Source organism: Bos indicus, chromosome 2, assembly GCF_029378745.1.
Source record: "Bos indicus isolate NIAB-ARS_2022 breed Sahiwal x Tharparkar chromosome 2, NIAB-ARS_B.indTharparkar_mat_pri_1.0, whole genome shotgun sequence".
In the NCBI taxonomy this organism is placed as follows: domain Eukaryota; kingdom Metazoa; phylum Chordata; class Mammalia; order Artiodactyla; family Bovidae; genus Bos; species Bos indicus.
In genome coordinates this window covers 84,145,319-84,166,037 of record NC_091761.1, presented here as the reverse complement: position 1 = coordinate 84,166,037, position 20,719 = coordinate 84,145,319, and the positions used below count along the sequence as shown (strand labels likewise).

The 20,719-nt window shown below is 39.8% G+C and overlaps 1 protein-coding gene across 6 annotated transcripts in view; it reads right to left on the bottom strand.

Annotated features, from left to right (window-relative positions):
* Positions 1 to 20,719, bottom strand: part of SLC39A10 (solute carrier family 39 member 10) — a 163,521-nt gene that overhangs the window by 119,670 nt on the left and 23,132 nt on the right. For 4 of the 6 annotated variants that reach the window (XM_070769605.1, XM_070769597.1, XM_070769640.1 and 1 more), the window contains exon 2: positions 2,866 to 2,969. The gene's annotated coding sequence lies outside the window, so the exon portion shown is untranslated. Of the gene's footprint in view, positions 1 to 2,865; positions 2,970 to 6,851; positions 6,927 to 20,719 lie in introns of all 6 variants that reach the window. The other 2 variants (XM_070769610.1, XM_070769635.1) reach the window with 1 other exon arrangement.

Here is a 20,719-nt window from a genome sequence, read left to right as displayed (position 1 = left end):
CTCATGCGAAGATTTGACTCATTGGAAAAGACTCTGATGCTGGGAGGGATTGGGGGCAAGAGGAGAAGGGGAAGACAGAGGATGAGATGGCTGGATGGTATCAGTGACTCAATGGACGTGAGTCTGAGTGAACTCCGGGAGTTGGTGATGGACAGGGAGGCCTGGCGTGCTGCGATTCATGGGGTTGCAAAGAGTCGGACACGACTGAGCGACTGATCTGATCTGATCTGATCTATGGTGATGGGATTCCCAGGTAGCTCAGTGGTAAAGAATCCACCTGCCAATGCAGGAAGGAGATGTGGGTTAGATTCCTGGATGGGGAAGATCCCCTGGAGGAGGAAATGGCAACTCACTCCAGTATTCTTGCCTGAGGAATCCCATGAACAGAGGAGCCTGGTGGTTCATGGGGTCACAAAGAGTTGCACATGACTTGGTGACTAAGCACATCTATGGTGATAGATGTTTTATATGTATTATTATTACACAACATTCTTGACACCTCTGTAAGCTAAAAATTAGCATCCCCATTTTATAAGTGGAAATCTCAGCTTTCAGTAAACAAAAGTCCTAAGAGTGCATAGCTGAGGTTCAAGCCCAGGTCCATCGGACTTCAAAATCCTTTTATCTCCTGACCTCTCAGGAGAGGTGCCCTACTCAATACATAAAAAACTTAATTAATCTTTCATCCTATGAAAAGAATATAAATTGTAAATTAGATCAGCTAAAATAGATGGTAATCTCCTTGAGGGCAAAGGCTGATGACTCATCTTTACTGTGACATAGATAATACCTCAGTATGTTAGTGAATACTTCTAAATAGGTGTCCATGAGAGAGATGTTGATTTTCTCTGTTACACATGCACACACACACACATGTGTAAGCATCTACAAAATTGTTATTATGGATTCAAATAACTGCATAAAAAATAAAATTTACTCATTTAAGTAAAAAGTGAAGCTAGTGAAAAGTATGGGTAAATGCCAAGTAAGATAACAAAAAGAACTTTAAAGAACTTTAAAGCTCACATATTGAATTACATTTGCTGGTCTTTTAAGCTTTAAAGGTACATTGGCTAACATTCCTGTTATACCAGGAATAACAAGCAAGCACAAAGCCTTTCAAAGAATAACTGACCCTAACTGTGGAATTATTTCAAAGAAAAGAACATACAAACATGGGATGTTCTGCTTATACAAGATGGAACCTAAATAAGCGGAGTAGAATCCAATGATTAGTAAAATTCCACTCTGATGACCAGTTCTTTACACCAAAGAACTAAAAAATGTACTAAATGCTTTTTCTTTCCAGGACTTTTCTCCCCCATTTCATTTTAATTTGTCTCTGTGGAAGAAAAGCACTGAACAAGATTGAAATTCTTAGTGCCTTATCCCTTCCGAAACTTACAGTCTGAAATTAGTTTATTTACTTTCAAATTAAGTCAGAATTTGTTACTGAAAGAATTGTACCTGGGTCTTTAGTTACAGTATTGCTAATGATTCTTTTCAGTTAAAGACATGCAGAATTCCAAGGTGATGTGCTTTGTTATTTACTTTTTACTGGTAGAATTCTCGGTTTGCTGAATGTAGAGTAAACAAGAATTTGAAATTATATCATAGAATAAAAGGAATTCCTTTAACATTGGAGGCTCATTTGTCTTTCAGGTAGAATCATCCAGGTTTTCTTTCATATTTGTGATTGCTGAGTTTTTGCTTCAGAATTCTCTAGGATAAATTTGCTTGTGACCCACTCTTAAATAATCCACTCTTAAATAATCATTTAATCTCCATTAACTAAAAACATGTCTGGTTAGGTCCATTTCTAAGAGTATAAGAAACAAATCAGTATTTCTTTCTTTCCAGATTTTGTCTTCCTGATTTTTTCATGTTAGTTAAAACAGTAAGCAGATATTTCTGAAATTTTAATAATGTATATCTGTGCAGTGTAAATGTTTTCTTCATTATTCCAAAATGTTTACTCTCAGTGTTTACTTTTGTGGTTCTCCACAACTTTTAGAATGGTCATTACCTGTCAAAAATGATATTGATAGAGAACAAACTTGTGGTTGCCAAGAGGGAGGAAGTGTGGGAGGGTGGAGTGGGACTTTGGGGTTAGAGAAGGAATAAACAACAGGTCTTACTGTATAGCACAGGAAACTGTATTCAATAGCCTGTGATAAACAATAATGGAAAAGAATATGAAAAAAGAATGTATATATATATATATATATAAAACTGAGTCACTCTGCTGTACAGCAGAAATCAACCAACATTGTAAATCAAATATACTTTTAAAAAAGTCTATGTTAGTTCATTATTTATATAGTTGAACTAATGAATATTAGTTCATTTTTTGGGGGGGTCCCAATCTTTTTGGATTATTTTTGAGAATCTTCAACTATCTCCTGCATTAAAAATTTTTTTAAATATAAAAACCCTTTTCTACATTATGGTTCTTTAATCTGTCTTGGCACATAAATCTCCTTTCTATTCCTAAATTTTTAATGCTTTCCATAGTCTCAGCATTGTCTTAACTTTAATTCACATTTTTTCCTATTCTTTTGTATGAATTTATATATTTCTTCACTTTGATTGGCGGCCGCTTCATTCTATTTTCAAGTTTTAAACTTTTGGTTCCCATTGAGTCCCCTAGTGATGGCAATTCATTAATACGTCAAAGTTTTCTAGCACAGCACACTCCCTGAATGTGACACTTCTGGTGCATGTGGGGTGGCGGAGTGGGCATGCTCAAGACAATGTCACCCAAAAATAAAATACTAAAATAAATATTCAACATTTTAGCTTATGCATATACTTTGCTAAGTAAGTATATAATTTTTTTAAAATGGGAAAATAAATGAAACTTACCCTTTTAAGAAGATTTCAGTGGATGATTTAGGATGTTTATGTCTTTATTTTAGCTCCATCCAATTCAGTTAATAAGAGTTATAGGGTCCTGTCGGGTCCAGAGGCTGTGGAGACCACAAAAGGAAGGATAAGGGAAGGTCCTCCCCGCAAATTTACATTCATTTAGATCAGTTGGAATGCTAGGGCTTTCAAATCCCAAGCTTTATATGTGTTTCCTTAAAGAGTGAGTAGTAACTGTTTTCCCAGCCAGCGAGGATCTAGGTTCCCCACTTATAAAGCTTCAGGTTGTTCTTCAACTATCCTTTTTACGTTGTATAACCCTTAGGGGTTCATATCCGACTTCCATATTTAATATACTTTAATTCAGCTTTGTAATGATCTGTATATGCATTCATGAGCTCATCTTCCCCTTAGGACTCACTCAGGTAGCTGAGATTAAATTGGCATTCCTTACTATTTTCTGGCAAGTACAAGTCTGACTTCATGAATACCTTCATTTCTGTGCTTGCATCCAAAGGTTTCAGAAAGAGAATGATTACTTGATTAAATAAATAAAACAAGGTCTTTTGGATGGAGTTTTTCTAACACCATGACTAAACTAAACTGGCAACACACATGTGCTAGCTTTTCTGCTTTACTTGCTTCCCTTCCTTTTTTACTCCTGTGAGTGATCCTTTGAAATCTCAAAAGATTTGTATCCTTTCTCATAACATGAACTACATCCTTACCTCAACTGTATTTTGTGAATAGTTTGTCTACCTTACTGGCCCTTAGCCAAATAATACATTTTGCATTTGAAGAGAAAGAATTTTCCCTTTCATTAAACGTTTGGTGAGGGAAGCAAGACTTAAAAGGAGAAAGCCTGAGTGGGAGAGAAGCAACGCCCTAAACAAAAACCAGTGGTCTTGATACAGTCCTGTGTGCTGCCTTCAAGGCAGTCATGGTCTAGAGGAATTCTATTTACTTATTTTTTTGGCTACATCGTCTTAGTTGCAGTTTGTGGGATCTTGTTCCCCAACCAGGGATCAAACCGGAGCCCCCTGCATTGGGAGCTCAGAGTCTTAGCCACTTAGACCACCAGGGAAGTCCCGTGGAGGAATTCTTAATTGAAATGGTATCATAACTGTCTTCTATCACCAACTCCATCATACTCTCCTCCCACTGCCCCACCACCAACTGCAATATACTCTCTCATTTATTTATTTATTTATTATTTGTTTATTTAAATTTTTAGCTACACTGGGTCTTCGTTGCTGTGTGAAAGCTTTCTCTAGTTTCACTGAGAAGGGTCTACTCTAGTTGCGGTGCAGCGTGCAGGCTTCTCATTGTAGTGGCTTCTCTTGTCACGGAGCATTGGCTCTACGTCCACAGACTTCAGTAGTCCTGGCGTGGGCTCAGTTGTTATGGTTCTCGGGCTCTAGAGCACAGGCTGAGTAGTTGTGGAACACGGGCTTAGTTGCTCTGTGGCATGTGAGATCCTCCTGAACTTGGTGGGTGGATTCTTAACCACTGGACCAACAGGGAAGTCTTCCTCTCTCATTTAAATAATTGATCTACTCTATAATATCGTCATTGCTATATTGTCTCAGGTCCTCATTTAGCGTCTACTTTTCTGCCTATAGCACCTAGCCTGGTCCTAGGCTTATGATAAATTTTTGCTGAACTGAAATAAATGGGTTGGCCTTGCTTAGGATTACATAGAAAACATTTGTCTCAGGTGACATCTTCATCTTGACTCTACACAGTGACTGTATAGTGACCAAAAACAACCTACAGAAGAGAAGCATGGTTGACTTCAAATTGCAGTATAAGAAATTTTAGTATTTTTTTCCTGAAAAAAAACTTTTTTTTTCTATTTTTCCTAAAAGATGAGCCACTTTTAATGTTTGGTGTTATAGGCCTCAAGGTGCAGACAGAAGTGTTTTTGTGATTTTAAATACTTTCTGATTAGCATGGATAATAACCAAGAGGATTTAAATATATGAAGCACAGGAATTACCTGGCAGTCCAATGGTTAGAACTCTGTGTTTTCACTTCTGCAGGCTGGGAACTAATCCCCAAAATCATACAATGAGGCCAAAAACAAACAAACAACAACAACAACAAAAAACCCACAAAAAATATCAAGTACAATGGAAATGGCAACCCATTCCAGTATTCTTGCCTGGAGAATCCCATGGAAGGAGGAGCCTGGTGGGCTACAGTCCATGGGGTTGCAAAGAGTCAGACATGACTGAGCGACTTCACTTCACAAAAACTTTACTAAATAAAATGCAGCTTAAACTTGAGTTCATCTTTAGCCATATCTTTGTAGTCCACATAATCATAAAAAATTAGGTGAATCATTGGATTATATGTTTCCAAGTTACCCCACATTCAGCTCTGTAAAAGTCAGACTGAGTGGCCTGAATTTCCTCATTTGCTAGATCCAGAAAGACAGAGACAGCGAAGGGGAATGGACTCCTCTGCAGTGCTCCTCTGTCCCCTGCTTTGTGCCTGTGTTCTCTCGTGTGCAAGCTAAGCTACCAAACCACCACAAGGACACAGAGAAATAAATCAAACGTCCTGTGGGTAGGAGGTCCCTATGTCTGACTGGCTTATGAAGGGAGGCAGGCTATTAGGATTTGAAACAGAAAGTCAAAATATTCCCTTGTATCTGGGTCTTGTGATGAATAATCACAATTAGATTTTAACCTCTTGGAGTTGACTGGTTTACTTTTATTTCTTCCCTGTCACCTAGGCCTTCACACATGTTTAAATAATGAATTCTAAAAGTTACAGTGTCATTTGCATATATGGAAAAGTTATGTATATATATAATTATCATAATGTTCTACCTAGCAAGTAAATATGAAGCACAGATATGTATGAAATTGGTTACAAAACACTTTTTGATAATTTTTAGTGAGGAAATTTAGTAAACTTCTCTGATAATAGGTTCAAGGAGGAGTTGCCTATGCCAATATGGAAGTGGCTGACATGTCCAGGCCGCCAAGGGCTCTGGGCCATCATAACAGTGGTTTCAAAACTGAAAGGCAAAGAAGGTGGTAATTTTAAGGGATCATTAAAATTTTAGGAAAAAACATCTGACCAGACACTGAAGATTGTTTGTTGTTAAACTGTATAACCATACCCCTTGTGCCTTGCTGAGGGTGACAAAAACTTAATCTGGCCCCAGGGTGTGGATGCCATGTGGTAGATAGCTCTTCCCATAGTGTGAAGAGTAAATACCAACAAGGAAGAAAATAAGATAATGGCCAGGGAGGCAGTGATTTTGCTAGATTAGGACATAGGTGGAACCGGAAATCCTCCACTGTCCGGAAAGACCAAATGTTGACTGGGTAATTAGACCCAGACTAAGTGAGTTTGTAATAGAAGCTTGCATTTTACATCTCTTGCTCCATCTCAGTGTGTTCAAGATAAAGGCATAATTAATAATGTTTAAGAGTGTGATAATTGGGGTCAGATAGACCTGGGTTCGGATTTCCCTGATGACTCAGTGGTAAAGAATCCACCCGCCAATGCAAGAGACATGGGTTTGATTGGAAATGGCAACCCACTCCAGTATTCTTGCCTGGAAAATCCCATGGACAGAGGAAGCTGGTGGGCTATAGACCATGGGGTCACAGAAGAGTCAGACACAACTTACTGACTAAACAACAAAGACCTGAGTTTGACTCAGGTAATTTATTATGTCATTTATTATGTTAGTTATGTGGCCACCACCTCCTTCCCAACATTCAAGTCTCAATTTCCTTATATGTAAAATGAAATAATAATTATACCTTCTACATACTTATTGGGTACTTGTTGTGCAGGTCATATAACATAATATATGTAAATAAAACACTTAAATGCCTGGTATTCTCAGTAGATGTCAGCTACAGACAAACAATGGAACATCAACTGCTCAGCATCTCATGTCTATAAAAAGGTGGCAGAGTCAAGGAAAGCCCTGAAGTCCAAGATATCAAACAGATTCATACCTTTGATACAATTCAGCTGCTGTTCACTCTCTGTCTTCTTGTTATTTTAGATCGCCTTCATGCCACTGGCAGAGGCTGCGAAAAACATTCATTCATTCAAGTAGTATTTATTAAATGCCAACACTATATCAAGTAGTGGCTTTGTTTTTGGAGACTGTGAATACCTCACAAAGATAGTTGAAAACATTCTTAAGACAAACACACAAATCCAGTCATTGTCACTTGTAAGAAGAAAAGACATGGGACTCTAATTTAGATGTGTTGACAAAGGAAGACCTCTCTAAGGAAGGGAAATTTAAGCTAACAGGCCAAAGAAAGAGCAGACATGGTTTCCACAGCTTATGGCCTTTCTCTATGGTGCTTGTGATAATTGCCAGACTTATCCATCCTATATCTTCTCTCTATCTGCTATCATAATACAGAGGTGATCTCAAGAGACATCCAGGACAGATTATTTCCTGCCAAAAATGACCCTAGGGTTGTGGTCACAGATGTAGCTACAGAGCAGTCACATACACACTTGAACAGGCTGTTACCACCTGAGGACGCTAGTCCAGCAGAGTGCCCTGCACAGACTGCATTCACCTGCCTTTTAGGAAGGGATGACTTTTCAGCTTCAAGGCAGAACATGTTAGTGGTCCTGTGCAGCCTCAAAATGAAAGCACAAATGTGAAAGGTTCTTCAAAAGCAGGCTGGCACTAGGGACTCAAGGTACCATCCCAGAATATCCCAGCTGAATTTCTAAGTATTGGTGACATAGAAGACCCATATGACTGTAGACTTGCATCATGATTTATAACCCACTTATCAGGGGAAGAATGTATTTCTTCCTCTTGACATCAGAGGGATCAGGGTCCTCGCTGGCTTTCTAGCTAAGTGGAGCCCTGGGGGCTGTAGCAGCCTGGGGAATGTTAGCTGGGGCCCCTGTTGCTCAAGTCCCCACAAAACCCACTTCCAGTAACTGTCCCCACAACTGGCCTCAGTGGGCCAGCGCCAGGCCCCAGAGCTGTGACGGGTGGCATCCCTCTCAGGTTCTCAAAACAGAGCAGTTGTTTTTGGATTTGGAATAATTTTCCTTCATTCCAAAGCAGAATTACTCTTCCTGATTATCTATAAAACAAGCCACAAAGAATCCCACCTGGGTTGTAGTAATCTGTGGAAGTAATAAAGAAGAAAAAGTGAGGGGAATGGAGAAGGAAATGGCAACCCACTCCGGGATTCTTGCCTAGAGAATCCTGTGGACAGAGGAGCCTGGTGGGCTGACGTCTATGGGGTCACACAGAGTCAGACATGATTGAAGTGACTTAGCAGCAGCAGCAGCAGTGAAGGGAAAATTGTGGAAGACCATGAGCTAAAGACGAGAATGTTAGGTAATGTTTGTACACTTACAGCAGTTGTCTAAGAAAAAGATTTCAGGGAGGTAGAGGAAAGTTTTTTACAAAGAATTGTGTTAAATTACTTTCAAGAGGTATAACCAAAGGGGGGAAAAAAATCTACACACAGTGTTCTCTTGGCTAGCTTTCTTACATATTAAAACTTAAAATTATGCAGATAAATTCTCAGGCTAAGACATGTTTTGGCCTAATTAGCAGTACCTCAGACTTGCTAGCAGGACTCTATGATTTTAAAGATAGCACTTATACTTAAGGCAAGAACTAACAAAACTGGCCAGACCTGATTTGCTATCAAGGTTTCCTTGGAGGGAGTTAAAATAAAAAAAGAAGAAATAGGTATTAGTTCTCTTAGAGAACTGAAGTGACAGAAAGCAGAGCTGGACATTAATAATGCACCAATTTTTTGTAGATTAATTTAGATTCATTAACTAAGAGAAATATAACTCTCCTACCACTTTTGGAGACTACACAATTATAACTCTAGTTTATAGGTTTTGCAATTACAAAGCAGTTACAATTCCAATCCAGAAATCTCAGAAATTTACTTCAGAGGGCCAGGAAGGAAGTCTTTGAGAGTGATGACAGTGTTCTGTATGTTGATTTCTGTAGTGGTTACAAGGCTTCCTACATTCACTGAAACTCCTCTAAACATACACTTAAAATTATTGGACTTTATTGTATGTAGCTTGTACTTCAATAAAGTTGCAAAGAAAAAAAAAAAAGGAAAAGAAACTATGACTTGAAAAATCCAGTATAATCAATGGTACATGCTTTTTTTTTTTTCAACATGTTGCTAAATTGATTTTTACACTAGGAAAAATCTATCAAATCTCTCTCTTCTTTTGAAAGAGGATATTTAAAAGCAGCATATTCATCTTTTAAATTGAAGTAATATAATTACTGAGTAAGATGGGGAAAGCAAACAAAAAATGAAAAAGTGAGAAAAATGACTTTGATAGAAAATATTTAAGACAGTTAAAAGAAAAAATAAAGAGAAAGGATATTGTTCAAAATCAGAAAGTAAGGACTGTTTGTTTCTAGAAAGGGGGCATAAGTAGAAAAGTCTAACCAGATGGACAGGACTCTGTGGGCAGCCTTAGTTTGAGTTTGTGGCCGCCAAGTAGTGTAGGCCATTTCCAGAAATTAGTTTGTACATATATTGTATGAATAGATTATCTAGAGATCTGATATAAACTCGATCTTGAGCTTTAATACAATAAGTCTTATATTCAGAGCAGACATCTTGTTTCTGCAGAACACACTGCAGCCACTACATTCATATTCAAAAGATTTGTTTCTTTTATTTCAGGACCAGTGTTGTGTCCCTGTTTTTGGCAATTAGACCTGCAACTCTTTAAGGAGTGAAAATTCCCCGCAGATTCACAATTATCCTAACGCATCCTGCCATATTCCTGCTGCCTGGCACTCCCTTGCTGATCTGCCGGATCCATCCTGCTGCTCACATCTGATGAAGCCCAAAACTGAGGACATCTAAAGCCAGTGTATTGGTTGAAGATATTTCATTTTCTCCTTAAAAGTGAGAATCCTTTTAACCTAAATCCACTGTAGCAGAACTTTCCTATTTCTTAAACTCATTAAAGGAAGGCACTATGTGCCAAATGATTGTTTTTTCACACCCAGTCATTTTGGGGGCTGCTCATTCCTGATGTACGTGCTGTCCTAAATACTTCAGGGCAAACGATTCTGAGATGCTATGACCTTGAATACCATCCTTTATATCTAATGAAAATAAACACATGCTTGAAATACTGCACAGCAGGCACAGAAATAAATAATTCTGATGTCACCAAACCTTTTTTCCAACAGTTTGTGAGGATTTTGAGAAGCCTTGATGGCTTGTGGGAGATGGCACGGAGATAAAGGTTGATCCCTAATTTGTTCCAAGTCCGATAGGACTGAATAGGCCACTGCAATGATGGGCAATGAGTTTGAGAGGCAAAGTGTGCCAGTGGTGAAATCAAGTGTGGGCTTGACTAGACTGTTCAAGTTCGACTTCCTGGAGCCTCATCTCATGACACTGATGCTGAGCCCCTACTGCTGCCCTGAGAATACTCTCCAAGGCCAAAGGTCCAAGGCATCCAATGTTTTGGGTATATTGCCTAAACATAGTTCTCATTCTGATAGGGACAGAGCGAAGAGATTAAGTAGGTAATTAGACAGTTAATCCCACTTATAAATAGTTAATATAGTTAATCCCAATTATAAGTAGAAAAAGTATGGGAGACCCCTGTAAGTCAATGATTACTTAAGAAAACAGGCCTCCTTAACTACAAAAACAAGCAGGCTTGCTTAACAACAAAACCATGCAACAGAAGCATGGGATGTGACCCCAAACAGTCAAACAAATGGTGGCATGAGCCTCACATCCTGCCCAGTGAGCTCAGTAAGTTAATGGTCTCTAGGACATGCTTTCTGCACACAGAAAAAAACAATAATTTGTGGACCTAGCTTGATCATGTAGGGACAAGAAAACTCCCCTGCCCAACCTGGAAGAGGAGCTAATGATGAAACATGATGTCTATTCAAGAAAGTCAAAGAAGTTCTTCTCCCCACTCCTCACTTTTCCTTTGATTGTAAAACTGTAGCCCAGTAAGTTCTTGGGGTATGGCACCCCCTCACCTGCTGGCTTGTAAGGCTCAAAAGTGTCTATTCTAATAAATCACTTCTTATCACTTTGCCTCTTGCTGAATTCTTTTCTGTGTTGAGACATTGTTACTGTTGTTGCTCAGTCATGTCTGACTCTTTGCGACCCCATGGACTGCAGCATTCCAGGCTTCTCTGTCCTTCACCAACTCCCAGAGCTTGCTCAAACTTCTGTCCATTGAGTTAGTGATGCCATCCAACCATCTTGTCCTCTGTCATCCCCTTCTTCTCCTGAGTTCAATCTTTCCAAGCATCACAGTCTTTTCTAATGAGTTAGTTCTTCGCATCAGGTGGCCAAAGTATTGGAGCTTCAGCTTCAGCATCAGTCTTTCCAGTGAATATTCAGGATTGATTTCCTTTAGGATTAACTGGCTTGATCTCCTTGCAGTCCAAGGGACTCTTGTCTTCTCCACAGTTCAAAAGCATCAGTTCTTTGGTGCTCAGCCTTCTTTATGGTCCAACTCTCACATCCATACATGACTACTGGAAAAACCATAGCTTTGACTAGATGGACCTTTGTTGGCAAAGTATTGTGTTGAGACATAGAGGACTATGATACTGGAGCTCTTTGGAGACCCTGAAGTGATGCCAAATGGTTTCAATTCCACTGAGGTGTTGTGACTGATTTGTGTAAGATGTGTCTCAACTAATTTGTTCACAAGTCCTAAAACTGCAGTAAATGTTCTGAGATTTATTTAAAATATACATGAGTGGATTGATAACTTTCCTTATATTTTCTTGTATTCTACAAGCCTGAATGTAAAAAAAGGGTCTGCATGTGTTAGATCCTGGGATTATGTATCACCTTGAGCAACCCTACATGAACATCAGCCAATATGTGCATTGGCAGGAAAATTGAGAAGCATTCCAATAAGGCAAATGATACTATTATGTATTCAGTTCTTCATTTTTTTTAAAGATTGGATAGGACCCATGAAAAAGCACTACAGTCTCCAGACTTTAGTTAGACAAGAGACTTGGCTAAAATAGAATCAAAACTAGATTTTTAATTCAAAAGAATACCTTTATTCAAGCTGGTTATCTGCCCAGAAAGCTTTTCTTATGGCTTTCTTCAGCAATCAAAGATGAAGTCTCAGAAGACATATATCAAAATGCTTCCTTCCTTTTGTCATTTTCCCAGCACATTCAGTCTCAGACAGTTTGACAAATAAGGTCAGAGTTTGAACTTGTGCATGCTGATCATTAATTCCTCAGAAAGAAAACCGCTGATCAAGTGGGAGTGTCTCTACAGTTTCCATGGGGTTGAAACTAGGGCATTTTGGTTTCTGATATGAAATGAAAAAGGAAACCTCAGCAAATAGCATCGAAAAGTTTTTCATTTCCTTTGGAAGACATCACTTAGAAGTGTCACAATAACTCTTGTTTTCTCTTTGTGTAGCTTTTCTTCTTGACTACCATTGAGAAACCTGGTTTCTGTACTTTTAGGCTTCAATAGCAGGATAAGCAACTCTTATCAGAACAACTTTCATTATTGGAGTGTATTAATATAATTTTCTTGATGTTTTATGTTTAAATCAGCCAGGTTGCAACTTGGCAGTGGTAAAGATCATGACTTGGATTAGAGGTTGGCTAAGATTTTCTGAAAGGATCCATAGTGAATATTGTAGGCTTTGAGGCCATATGGTCTCTGTGGCACCTGCTCAACTTTGCTTTTATGGCAAGAAAGCAGCCCCAGACAATGCATAAATGAAGGAATATGGCTGTGTTCCAAATAAAACTGTAAGCCTGAAATTTGAATTTCATATAATGTTCACATGTCATAAAATATTCTTTTAATTTTTTTAACCACGGAAAAATGTAAAAATCATTCTGAGCCTGTAGACTGCAGAAAAATAGGTGGTGGACCTGATTCAGCATTTGGGGAGTAGCTTGTTGACCTCTGGCTTAAAAGTCACACCAAGCCACCCTCTGCCTTGGAACTTCTATAAAAAGACAAACCAGAAGGGCCCAAACCAGATGTAAATAATTAAATAGTAATTTGGGGCTACTGGCACATTGCACTGCTTAGATTTGTCCTCAGGAATCCTCAAAAGACTGACTGAATGGTGGTTTCTCAAAGTTTTCCCAAAAGTACTAATAGAATCACAGGGGAGGTCTGGGAGATACAGGTTGTGTGAAGCTGTCCAGCCTCAAAAAGGAAATTTTTTTCTAGTTCTGTCTTTTGTCTTAAATGTTGTTGTGAATTTGTCATTCTATTCATAATCTGTTTTCCCCTCAATTTTCTAAAAGTAAAGCTAATGCTCCAGTAGAGCTAACAGGCAATGTCTGTTTACACAAAGCCCTGTTCTTCCAAGGATATGGTAGTTGAATCTGAGAAACCAAAGAGGCAGGTTTTAGCACTACCATACTAAAAAAATGTCCCATTATTTCATGGCAAATAGATGGGGAAACAATGGGAACAGTGAGAGCATTTATTTTTGGGGGGCTCCAAAATCACTGCAGATGGTGACTGCAGCCATGAAATTAAAGGACACTTGCTCCTTGGAAGAAAAGTTATGACCAACCTAGATAGCATATTAAAAAGCAGAGACATTACTTTACCAACAAAGGTCTGTCTAGTCTAAGCAATGGGTTTTCCAGTAGTCATGTATGGATATGAGAGTTGGACTATGAAGAAAGCTGAGTGCCAAAAAACTGATGTTATAGAACTGCGGTGTTGGAGAAGACTTTTGAGAGTCTCTTGAACTGCAAAGAGATCCAGCCAGTCAATCCTCAAGGAAATCAGTCCTGAATATTCATTGGAAGGACTGATGCTGAAGCTGAAACTCCAATACTTTGGCCACTTGATGTGAAGAACCAGCTCATTTGAAAAGATCCTGATGCTGCGAAAGATTGAAGGCAGGAGGAGAAAGGGATGACAGAGGACGAGACTGCATCACTGACACAATGGACATGAGTTTGAGTAGGCTCTAGGAGTTGGTGATGGACAGGGAAGCCTGGTGTGCTGCTATCCACAGGGTTGCAAAGAGTTGGACACGACTGAACAACTGACCTGAGACTAGAAAAAAAAAAATTGGTCGCAGAATTCCATATAGTTAAATAGTTTCACCAGGAATAATTGTTATAAAAGTACACTGCTGCAATATGAACTTCTTTCATTTATGATTTTCTGTGAAAAGGGGAAAAGCTGAATAAAGTTATTAATGCATAAAAGCAATGTTTCAGAATGAAAAGAATATAGGAAAATAGAAATATCAAATCCACTGAAATGGAGTCTTCCATAAGTGGCAACCCCCTTCATGGACCACAGCCTTGTTGTGGTGAAGGAGCTTGCTAACTCAATGAAGCTATGAGCCATGCCCTGCAGGGCCATCCAAGAGGGACAAATCATAGTGGAGAGTTCTGACAAAACACGGTCCACTAGAGGAGGGAATGGCAAATTACTCCAGTATTCTTAGCATGAGAATCCTATGAACATGAACAGTATGAAAAGGCAAAAAGATATGACACTGGAAGATGAGCTCCCTAGGTTGGAAGGTGTCCAATATACTACTGAGGAAGAGCAGAGGGCGATTACTAATAGCTCCAGAAATAATGAGGTGGCTGGGCCAAAGCAAAAACTATGCTCAAGCATGGATGTGTCTGCTGGTGAGAGTAAAGTCTGATGCTGTAAAGAACAATATTGCATAGGAACTTTGAATGTTAGGTCTATGAATCAAGGTAAATTGGATGTGGTCAAATAGGAGATGGCAAGAGTGAACATCGACATTTTAGGAATCAGTGAGCTAAAATGGGAAGGAATGGGTGAATTTAATTCAGATGATCATTATACCTTCTACTGTGGTCAAGAATCCCTTAGAAGAAATGGAGTAGCCCTCATAGTACAACCAAAGAGTCCAAAATGCACCTGCAGTATTAGGCGCAATCTCAAAAATGACTGAATGATCTCGCTTCATTTCCAAGGGAAACCATTCAGCATCACAGTAATGCTTTCAAACTGTGGTGCTGGAGAAGACTCTTGAGAATCCCTTGGGCTGCAAGGAGATCAAGCCAGTTAATCCTAATGGAAATCCACCCTGAATGTTCATTGGAAGGACTGCTGCTGAAGCTGAAGCTCCAATACTTCAGCCACCTGATGCAAAGAGCCAACTCATTGGAAAAGACCTGATGCTGGGAAAGATTGAGGGCAGGAGGAGATGGGGACGGCAGAGGATGAGATGGTTCTATAGCATCACTGACTCAATGAACATGAATTTGAGCAAATTCCTGGAGATAGTGAAGGACAGAGAAGCCTGACATGCTGCAGTCCATGGGGTCACAAAGAGTCAGATACGACTTAGCAACTGAGCACACACGCACACATGACACCAGGATGACAACAGAGAAGGTAAAAGCAGAACACAATTCCTCTTTATATCTTCAATTCTTATGAGAACATGCATATTTAAATTACCAAGTGCCTCCAGAAGTTTTTGGCTTTCATATTCTTTCTTTTATGTCCTACTCCCCTCATGTGAATCTTCTCTTCTCCTCTGCTACCCTCCTCCCACCCCACCAAAGATTTAGCAAGATTTACCAGTTGACGTATTTATGTTGTTTTCTCCCAAGGTAACTACTGTCTTAAAAGTCCAAACTAAAATCTGAAATCAGTTTTGATACACTTCTAAAAGACTTTTTTTTCTGACTCTTTTAATGTAAGCACTTCATATCCTCTTTTAAGAATATAGCCCAAAATTGTACCCTGAAACTGACAATAGTCTTATATCCTGGTTACCATGACAACCCTCAGATTAGCTTCTGAAAAACAGAAACAAGAGTTCCACCCTATTTCCATCACTGTATTACACAGCTCCATCCTGTCCTTTGGGTCCTATAAGGAGAAGATGGGTGCTAATTCTTCTGCTTCAATTGGCTTCTTCGAAGAGATGAGAATGGGGGAAGAAGCTATACTTTCCTTGAATGATTGCAGCCAAGTAAAGAAGCCCTGCCAAAATCCTGGCATCAGCAATTTGCTTTGGAAGGTAGTTCTGATCTGGCTTTTCAGGTTTTTTAATTTTTTTTAACCTTTTCCTCTTTTTAATGTGATGAATATGGTTACATACCTAGAGGAGTTATGTTTTATAAAATGGAACACCTCACCTCACAGCTTTACAAAACCCAGCAAGGACCCACTTTGGAAGGCTGTTATTTTACCTTGAAAAGAGTCTGGAAACTGACTCATTACAGCAGCTCCAAGTTTTGGTTTTATTTGTATAGCAACCAGATTGTTACCCTGGAGAAGGAAATGGCAACCCAGTCCAGTATTCTTGCCTGGGAAATCCCATGGCCAGAGAAGATAGGAGGGCTACAGTCCATGGGGTGGCAAAGAGTCAGATATGACTGAGTGACTAAACAACACAACATATAATAGTATTAGTTTTTCATCCTTGGGGAAATGATGTTTTAACAGTTGGTTGTCCTCTCCAAAAAAGAAAAGAAGAGTACAAATCAGATTTTCAGTCAAAAACAATACATTGCCCTTCTGTCACCTTGGACTTTAAGTCTTCAGTTAGTACATCTAGAAATGTCTGATAACTAAGAAGTCAAAGCATTTGGCCAATAAGATGACAACCCAGAAACAGTTCATTTCTAGGCCAATGTTCATGTTTAATATATTATTTTAAAAAATGGATTACAATGGATTAAAGACGATCTCTTTAACAAGTGGTGCTGGGAAAACTGGTCAACCACTTGTAAAAGAATGAAACTAGAACACTTTCTAACACCATACACAAAAATAAACTCAAAATGGATTAAAGATCTCAATGTAAGACCAGAAAATATACAACTCCTAGAGGAGAACATAGGCAGAACACTCTCTGACATACATCACAGCAGGATCCTCTATGACCCACCTCCCAGAATATTGGAAATAAAAGCAAAAATAAACAAATGGGACCTAATTAAACTTAAAAGCTTCTGCACAACAAAGGAAACTATTAGCAAGGTGAAAAGGCAGCCTTCAGAATGGGAGAAAATAATAGCAAATGAAGCAACGGACAAACAACTAATCTCAAAAATATACAAGCAACTCCTACAGCTCAACTCCAGAAAAATAAATGACCCAATCAAAAAATGGGCCAAAGAACTAAATAGACATTTCTCCAAAGAAGACATACAGATGGCTAACAAACACATGAAAAGATGCTCAACACCACTCATTATCAGAGAAATGCAAATCAAGACCACTATGAGGTACCATTTCACGCCAGTCAGAATGGCTGCAATCCAAAAGTCTACAAGCAATAAATGCTGGAGAGGGTGTGGAGAAAAGGGAACCCTCTTACGCTGTTGGTGGGAATGCAAACTAGTACAGCCACTATGGAGAACAGTGTGGAGATTCCTTAAAAAACTGGAAATAGAACTGCCTTATGATCCAGCAATCCCACTGCTGGGCATACACACTGAGGAAACCAGAAGGGAAAGAGACACATGTACCCCAGTGTTCATTGCAGCACTGTTTATAATAGCCAGGACATGGAAGCAACCTAGATGCCCATCAGCAGACGAATGGATAAGAAAGCAGTGGTACATATACACAATGGAGTATTACTCAGGCATTAAAAAGAATACATTTGAATCAGTTCTAATGAGATGGATGAAACTGGAGCCTATTATACAGAGTGAAGTAAGCCAGAAAGAAAAACACCAATACAGTATACTAACGCATATATATGGAATTTAGAAAGATGGTAACAATAACCCTGTGTACGAGACAGCAAAAGAGACACCGATGTATAGATCAGTGTTATGGACTCTGTGGGAGAGGGAGAGGGTGGGGAGATTTGAGAGAATAGCATTGAAACATGTATAATATCATGTATGAAACGAGTCGCCAGTCCAGGTTCGATGCACGGTACTGGATGCTTGGGGCTGGTGCACTGGGATGACCCAGAGGGAGGGTAGGGGAGGGAGGAGGGAGGAGGGTTCAGGATGGGGAACGTGGGTATACCTGTGGCAGATTCATTTCGATATTTGGCAAAACTAATACAATATTGTAAAGTTTAAAAATAAAATAAAAAAAATTTAGCAAGAAAAAAAAAATAAATAAAGGTCCTTGACTTTGAAAAAAAAAAAAGAAAAGGCAGAGGAACCAGAGATCAAATTGCCAACATCTGCTGGATCATCGAAAAAGCAAGAGAGTTCCAAAAAAACCATCTATTTCTGCTTTATTGACTATGCCACAGCCTTTGACTGTGTGGATCACAATAAACTGTGGAAAGTTCTGAAAGAGATGGGAATACCAGACCACCTGACCTGTCTGAGGATTAGGTTAAGTGAAATAATGTATAGGAAATATCTTGCACATAGATATGCCAGATAAATGTTACCTGTTTATTATTTTTGTTATTATCTTTGTGTACATGTACCATGACTCCAAATAGATTATAATACACTGAACTAAAGACAGTCTTAAAAAACCTCAAAAAAAAAAAAAAACAAACAACACCACCAAGAATGAAATGCTAACCTTGGCTCTTTTAGGTCTTTTTAATGAAGTACTAAATACTGTTAAGTCTTGTGCTCAGTCATGTCCAAATCTTTGGGGTCGCATGGACTGTAGCCCACCAGGCTCCTCTGTCCATGGAATTTTCCAAGCAAGAATACTGGAACTACTCCAGGGAATCTTCCCAAGTAGTTGATCCCAAGCCAGGGATCAAACCTGTGTCTCTCCTGTCTCCTGCATTGGCAGGCAGATTCCTTTACCACTAGCGCCACCTAGGAAGCCCTGGGTAGCCTGCACATATTTCATTTTAGAGCTCTGCTGCTGCTAAGTCGCTTCAGTCGTGTCCGATTCTGTGCGACCCCATAAACGGCAGCCCACCAGGCTCCCCCGTCCCTGGGACTCTCCAGGCAAGAACACTGGAGTGGGTTGCCATTTCCTTCTCCAATGCATGAAAGTGAAAAAAGTGAAGTCGCTCAATCGTGTCAGACTCTTAGCGACCCCACGGACTGCAGTCTACCAGGCTCCTCCATCCATGGGATTTTCCAGGCAAGAGTACTGGAGTGGGTCTCAAAGCTCTAGTGAAAGTGAAGTGAAAGTGAAGTTGCTCAGTCGTGTCCGACTCTTTGCGACCCCGTGGACTGTAGCCCGCCAGGTTCCTGTGTCCATGGGATTCTCCAGGCAAGAATACTGGAGTGGGTTGCCATTGTAGAGTTCTAGAGAGGTGTTGAAAATTAGGGATTCAAACAGTGAATTCCTAAACAGTGAATTTAGGGATTTAAAGCATCCTGGTCCACTGAAGTATTGTAGCAACCAGGGACCTGCTGACAAGTGGCCCTAACATTTCCCTTCATGTCCTCCTTCAGGCTCTGCATTCAGTGACTGCTGTGTCTGTGGCACACTTCTTAGACATCTGCCCTGCAGTCCTTGAAACCTCAGTTGTTTGCGTTTCACAGTAAATGTGGGCTGTTTTCTTATTGATGGGTACTTCTTCTCCTACCTGAGACATCCTATGGGAACTTCCATGATGTACAGCTTTATTTCTCAACTCTATTTCCTGAAACCTGAATATTTTAGTATTAGCCATTGCAAACTGAAAAGTACTCCTGTTTATGGTAATTTTAAAAGAGGGAAAAGGGGTTTGAGAATTGAAAACTGAGTTGAAGAGAATGCATGTTAGTAAAAAGAAAGGAAACTTAAGAGGTAGAAGAAATTCCAGGCCGCTGGGCAGTATTTGGATGGTATCATGTGAGAAACAACTGAGACTGGAGTGAAATAATCAGTGTGAAACTATAAGAGGAGAGTTTAAGACTAGATCACCTTAGGGTTTAGAGAGGATAGGAAATAGATGGGGAAACAGTGGAAACAGTGTCAGACTTTATTTTTGGGGGCTCCAAAATCACTGCAGATGGTGACTGCAGCCATGAAATTAAAAAACGCTTACTCCTTGGAAGGAAAGTTATGACCAACCTAGATAGCATATTCAAAAGCAGAGACATTACTTTGCCAACAAAGGTCCATCTAGTCAAGGCTATGGTTTTTCCAGTGGTCATGTATGGATGTGAGAGTTGGACTGTGAAGAAAGCTGAGCCCCGAAGAACTGATGATTTTGAACTGCGGTGTTGGACAAGACTCTTGAGAGTCCCTTGGACTGCAAGGAGATCCAACCAGTCCATTCTGAAGGAGATCAGCCCTGGGCTTTCTTTGGAAGGAATGATGCTAAAGCTGAAACTCCAATACTTTGGCCACCTCATGCGAAGAGTTGACTCATTGGAAAAGACTCTGATGCTGGGAGGGATTGGGGGCAGAAGGAGAAGGGGAAGATAAAGGATGAGATGGCTGGATGGCATCACTGACTCAATGGACGTGAGTCTGAGTGAACTCCGGGAGTTGGTAATGGACATGGAGGCCTGGCATGCTGTAGATCATGGGGTCGCAGAGTCGGACATGACTGAGCAACTGAACTGAACTGAAGAAATAGGAAGTTCTATGACCCACAACAGATTTTCCAACCTGGGGATCTGGCAGAGGGACTGAGAAACCCCAGAGAATTTGACTTTGGAGGCCAATGGGAGACTGAGTCAGACTTGCCTATGAGTGTCCAGGAGTTTTGGCCTCAGGCCAAACAACAGGGAGGGAACACAACCCTGCCCATCAACAGAAAATTGGATTAAAGATTTACTGAGCTAGGCCCCGCCCATCAGAGCAAGACCCAGTTCCCACCTCACCCCCCCACCCCGACCCAGTCAGTCTCTGCCATCAGGAAGCTTTCATAAGCCTCTTATCCTTATTCATTAGTGGACAAACAGAATGAAAACCACAGTCACAGAAAACTAACCAAACTGATCACATGGACTACAGCCTTG